Here is a 6,183-nt window from a genome sequence, read left to right on the forward strand (position 1 = left end):
TTCTGGTACTCGGAGATAATTTCTCTGCTACTTAATGATTCAGACTTAGATTGCTGCTGGTATTATTTAAGTATTGTCAGCAGAAGTAAATATCAATATTTCTAAACTTTTTCTACTAAAGTTTCAAAAAAAGACGTTGCGTATGAAAAACTTTCTAAGTGTAACAGTAGGAAAAGGCAGACTTAAAAGCAAATTTATATTGAAACCTGTAACTACGCCATAGAACAGTTTGGTTTTTTTTTTAATTAACATGAAGTTTGCTCAGATTCTTCATCACTTGTTGACTGAAAGGACAGTTTTTTAATTTCATTCTTTCCTCAAGGGAAGGTTCTTCTGAAAGCTCCTACTTGCATCCCTATGCCTTTAGGATGCTGCAAGTATATACAGTTTTCAGATGACACTTACTGTACTCGTAAATATTATAGCACTAGGACTTTAAGTCACATTGGGGAGGATTTTAAAATTGTGACCAAGGAATTCTTAATGTTCCTCTTGGGAACATCAGAAATTTTGATTTTTCACTTTTGAATTGGCACTAGACATGCCAACTCGCCCAAAGAATGCAGAATGGGTTTTCTAACAAGAAAATCAATCCATCAAATGTATATTGACACCATAATCTGTTTACTCTTGGGATACCGGTATGTGCAGTTTTCTAGTGTTCTGGTAATAAAAAAATGTATAATGTGTTTTGTTTCATGCAGAATGTATAAACAAAGCAAGAAAATATCTGAAGTTGAACAGTTCTCACCTAACTTTCAATATTGTGCTTTGGTGATTGATTGATGCCACCCACATAAATATATACTGAGTTGTTTTCAGTTATAACCATGATGATGATACTGAATGTACCTCAGTTACAAACAGCTACATTTAAATTGTAAAATGAGAATTATAGGTTGATACACATACAGCATCCTTCAAAGGATTAAAACAATCACGAATACAATCTTTTTGTCCAATAAAGAACTGTACTGTGCAATTATTGATGCTTTTCAGTTATGGTTAGCAAGAAAGAATGGGGAGATTGGAAATCAGTGGTTAAAAATTGTAATCAGTCAATGAGCAGCTGATAAGGAGAAGCACATTTGGTTAATGGTTTTACAAGTCTTTAAATAAAGAGAACTTTGTAATCCTCTGTCCCTAGTCAATGCTGGACTGTCAAGTCATTGCAATAGTGTAATTTGTGAGTATGTTTGTTTGAATTTAAGCTACCACAAGTATTGAATTCTGTTGAAATTAACCAGTCTCTCTTTTATGCTATTAAATAGATATTGAAATGCTAGTCGAGATACTTTGATTTTTTTCTCATGTTGAAAACTTCAGTTTTCAAGTTGTTTGTAGTGATTCAGTTTCAGTAAGTTATCTGGTGATCATACACATCTTACTGTCATCTTTTTTTTTTTTCCTCTCTACTTTTCCCCCCTCTTCTCCGTGTAGTATTGGGCAGTTTGAATCTTTATATTGATTGTGGTGATGTAGTGGAGGCTATTTTGCCTTCTGTTTCAACAGTAACATAAGTACATTTTGTTTTTCTAAATCTATTTCACTTGAGGAGAAAAATGCAAAACGGACATTAACAAGATAAGTATTTAATTTGGCTATTGTATGAATCCAGTCTGCCTTGCTAGAATATATAAAGGATGGTGTTTAATATTTTTTTTACTAAAAAATTGTTTGCTGCTTTGCACTACATATGGTTGTTACTTTTTTCCCCTTTGTCTGGAATTTTAAGAGAACTAAACATTTTAATCTTTCTATTTTGAAAATTTTGTATTTAAAAGCTGAATTTATTCATTCAACTTCTCTTAAATTAGGAAGAAAAAATAGGCAACTACCTACATTTGTGACTAACCATTAAATGAGCTAAATTATCAAATGGTAAACGTTTATACAAGGTCACTAGAGTAATCAAACACAATCTCTTCCTGTTCTTACAGTTTTATCTTTTTCCCTTTCAAATGAGGTCAGAAGAGTTTTAAAATTTTGGAGTTCTTATCCCTTGCCAGTCTTCCTCATTTGAAGAAAAATGCTTGAACCTTAAATGGAGCACTCTTTCCCCCTTTTAATGCCACATTCAATGCATTAATTCATCAGTAGAAGAGGCTGGTAAGAGTGGAGTGTCCTAGCTCAAGCAATTGCAGTGTTGCATGCAGAATTGCAAAATGAACTGTCTTAATTATATTTTGTAAATGGAGAAACAATCATATCTTTCTACGCAGTGATGGAAGAAATTAGTGCTTTGTGCATTTTGATATTTGACTTCCTCTTTTCACCAGTGTAACTACTTTGACATAGTTGTGTTTATCATTATCATGGTTCATAGACATCAGAATGCTAAACAATATTGTATTTTTAAGTTTGTGTTGTAAGAACGAATGGAATAAACTTGAATTGTATGACAGAAATCTGCAACTTTATTTTTCCTTTGCACCATTTTTGCCCACTACTTTGAATTTAAATTCTGCACTGACCAGCACTGTGCACGGTAACTTTAGCTGTGTTGATACAAATTATTTGGACGAATCTGAGAACCTGTTAGGACACTTGAGAGTGTTCATTAGTCTTCATCCCCCGCTGATTTAGAACACAAACTTGGTCTTCCCCAAAAATACCTGGGACTGATGAGCATGGGGTTATCCCACGCAGCCTTACAATAGTTTACGGACAGTTCATGTTGGGATTTGCTTTGTTTAAAGGAAAGCTTATGTTTGGCATTGATTTGAACTCTTATTTACTTGAAAGTCAAATAAACCAAATAACATTATGATAGCTCAAACACTTGGAGATTAAAAAGGGTTCTTCAATAAATATGGAACAAAAGGTTGAGATAGAAACGAAGTGCAAAATTTGAACTTCTAGGTTTCATTTAATGTCCATATTCTCATCTTATTATATTTACTCAAATATCTAAGATTATCCTGAATTCAAGACCCCCCCTCCCCCCACCCCCCCCCGTAACTGGATTTTCTATATGGAAAATTTATCAATGTTATAATTTTCCAAGTATAGAATCATAGAAAATGAGGGTTGGAAGGGACCTCCTCTTCCTTTCCCTTCCCACGCATCCACTGCTACAGCAGTGGGTTGTGTGTTTTAAGTGATTAAAATGATTTCTGAGACAGAGTGGAGGCATGGGAAACTGGAATGGCTGCCAAGGGCTGGTTCCCTCCTGGCTGCATGGAAGAGGGGCAGAGTCTTCTGCTTAGCCCAAAGCTAGAGGTTTAAGTCTGTTGCAGCCACTGCTGAATTGGAAGCAGCTTTTAGCTGTGCAGGAAGGGGAGGGCAAGTGATGCTGACAAGTAGTCTGTCCTTATTCCATGTAGCCAGAATTTAGTATGACTAGTAAAAACTTTTTTTTTCCCCTCAATTCTACCTTCCCAAAATAAAATGTGCATCTTATTCGGAGGTGTTTCATATGCAAGAAAATTCAGTATTACACTCCCCTGAGTGAAGATGGAAATGCATGGTGCTGTGAGTTTGCTGCCCCAAAATCAATTTACTGTAGGTCTGTTTTATAGGAGTCACTTAATTTGTTTTCTGGGGGGAGAAGGTAAGTGGGGGGAGGATGCTTCTCTTGATTTCTTGCCTTGGTTGTCCTTCAAGTAACATAGTTCATTCCTTTCTGATCTCTGTTCTCCAGATCATTTGGATGAAGAGCTAACTTACGTAAGGAATACTTGTATGCAGGTTGCATATACTTCTATGTATATGTTGATTTTCTGTATCTCTAGTGGGGAAAAAAATGATAACAATCAATTTTAATAGTTAACAGTTTCTGTAGAAACAGATGTTCTAGGACTCATTATGATAGTTCTGCCTAAAATTCAGTTGGGCTTTTTAAGATGCATGTATTTTAAATAACATGGCACAGAAAAACATTATAGTGAATTAGGATGATACTTGTATACAAATTTTTTAAAAGGGACAAATTATCCCCAAAGGAGAAGTTTCACTTAGTTTAGTATCTCTCTTTTACAGTTTTCAGTTTTGAAAACACAAACTTACCTGCTAATGGTATGTGCACAGTTTGTCACTTGAATAGTGATAAATAGATGGGGGACATAGTCAAAATGCACTGTTACCTTCTGAAATGACTTGGAAGCTGCCACTGCTGGTGACAAGGCCAAAGATACATGGGTATGTATTCAGACATTTGGTATTGAGGTATCTTTGTGAGAGAATTTGCAGCTGCTTAGCCCATGTCAGCCTGTCTGCACCTGGATAAGGAAGCTGAAATGTACCAAGAACACACCTCAAGAAGATAACATATAAATGTAATGCCTTAAAAGAACACCCTGAAGGTTATTCAATGACATCAACCCAAGCTAAATTCATACTTGGTGCTGAAGCACTGAAGGTACAGTATCATGCTACATCTAAGAAATACAGCCACTCTTAGGGATGGCAGCAGTCCAGCAATTAAGGGAGGGGAGAGCACAAGAACTTCCACGTAAGTAGACAATCCAGGTAAGGCAATATACGTATTATGCATGTTTCTGTTCCTAACTGCACTTCTAATCATCCTAATGGAAAGACTACAGCTTTTAAACATTAGCTTGCTGAAAAATGAGTACTCAAAACACTGAAAATTATGCCCGCAAAACTAACTTTTTATTTTAATCTTTTATTCAGCCAGCCAGCCATTTGGTATTAGGATAATTGTCTGGTATGTGGGGGAAAGGGTAATTTAATTAATACTAATTAGGCTATTTAGTGCGTCACATAACACATCTAATTTAGCTATAATGGTGCTAAACATCTACAGGTAATTCACTTGTAGTATGCATATGTAAATCAACATAACCATTTATAAAGGAGCAAATAACTAATTTTAATAGCTAACTTTACCTTGAACTTGGATTAAAGCAAGTGGCTTTTGTTGCTCATTTAGATTTAAGAAGGTAGCTTCCTGTTCCCTAGACTGCCTGTATATCCAAGTTCTGAATTTCACATTTTGAGTTGTCATCTCCTTGAGATATATCAGAAGTTATGAATTCAGTCTTGCATCTGAAATTATGACATCTGATAAAAGCATGGTGATACTTAAACTGGCTGGGCTTCTAGTAGGGAAATACTTACAGATGCTGATAATTTTGCTTTGTAGAAAACCTCTGAATTATAGATCGGAGGTGATTGATCACTGATGTTACATCTTGTGTTTCATTGCAGCTTTCTGGATTTTAGTATTGGACTTGTGTATCTGTCCTTGGAAGTTTGCCTCTTCTTTTGTACTACAACCATTAAGGTTCTCCTCAGAAGTTCTGAAGTTTTAAGCAAAACCACCTTATGCTTCTTTCTCTTACTTTTTAAAATTATGTAGTGAACAAATTGTGCTGCAGGCGTGGTAATTGTTAAGGTGCACTTGCCTGTCATCTGCTTATACTAAAGCAAGCCATATTGCTAATTTACAGCTTCAAAATAAGGACCAGTACCCCAAAGTAGGAAAGCCAAGCCATTTTAACAAACTATGTAATCTAAGGTACCATTACATCTGGGTTTATGAGGATAATATTAAACCTTCCTTATCCCATCATTTGCTGTTGACAGCTCATAGCAACTTTAATTATTATACAAATGGCAGTAGTCTTTTCGCAGACATGTGGATTAAGTGGAGCACAAAATATTTAAATCATGCTATTAGCAATGATGTAAGACAGGCCAGAGACTGTCCACCTGAAGACTGCAGAAAAACCATTTGTTTATATAACAGCTACCTATAAAAATATTTTGTACAGTATTAGTATTGTTATCACTGAATAAATAAGCACATCAAAAGTAGAGTTTTCAAACTACATGAGTAAATTAGGGGGAGGTAGGGATGGACTCATCAATGTCCAATAACTCAGAAAAGGCAAAAAAGTTAAGACGACAAGGTAGAGAGAAACCTCAAGTAGATTGGCATTTAAAAAGGGAATGAATCTTTAAAGAATTAAACATTTAATTCAGTAAATCTACTTACCAATATTTAAATTCTTTTAAAGAGTTATTTGGTGTTCCCACAAGCTCATCTTCCCTAGAGAAGAGCATGTATTATGTTTAAGTTGTGAAGGACAGTGTTAGCTAGTTGGCACAATGTAGGGATTAGGGGGAATTGTATGCAGTACTTTATCTGTTCTCACATTGAGAGAGGTAGTTAGTTGTGTTACTATAAAGCTAGGGAAAAGACAGAGCAGGGTGGCA

General features: G+C 35.4%; 1 protein-coding gene across 1 annotated transcript in view; it reads left to right on the forward strand.

Moving 5' to 3' along the window:
• The window catches only part of MTPN (myotrophin), a 65,201-nt gene extending 62,795 nt beyond the window's left edge, over positions 1-2,406 (forward strand). Inside the window, exon 5 of the mRNA XM_019515445.1 lies at positions 134-2,406. The gene's annotated coding sequence lies outside the window, so the exon portion shown is untranslated. The remainder of the gene's footprint in view (positions 1-133) is intronic.
• The last annotated feature ends 3,777 nt before the right edge of the window (positions 2,407-6,183 follow it).

This window comes from Gavialis gangeticus, unplaced genomic scaffold, assembly GCF_001723915.1.
Source record: "Gavialis gangeticus isolate Ggan-Ray unplaced genomic scaffold, GavGan_comp1, whole genome shotgun sequence".
NCBI classification, from domain to species: Eukaryota; Metazoa; Chordata; order Crocodylia; family Gavialidae; genus Gavialis; species Gavialis gangeticus.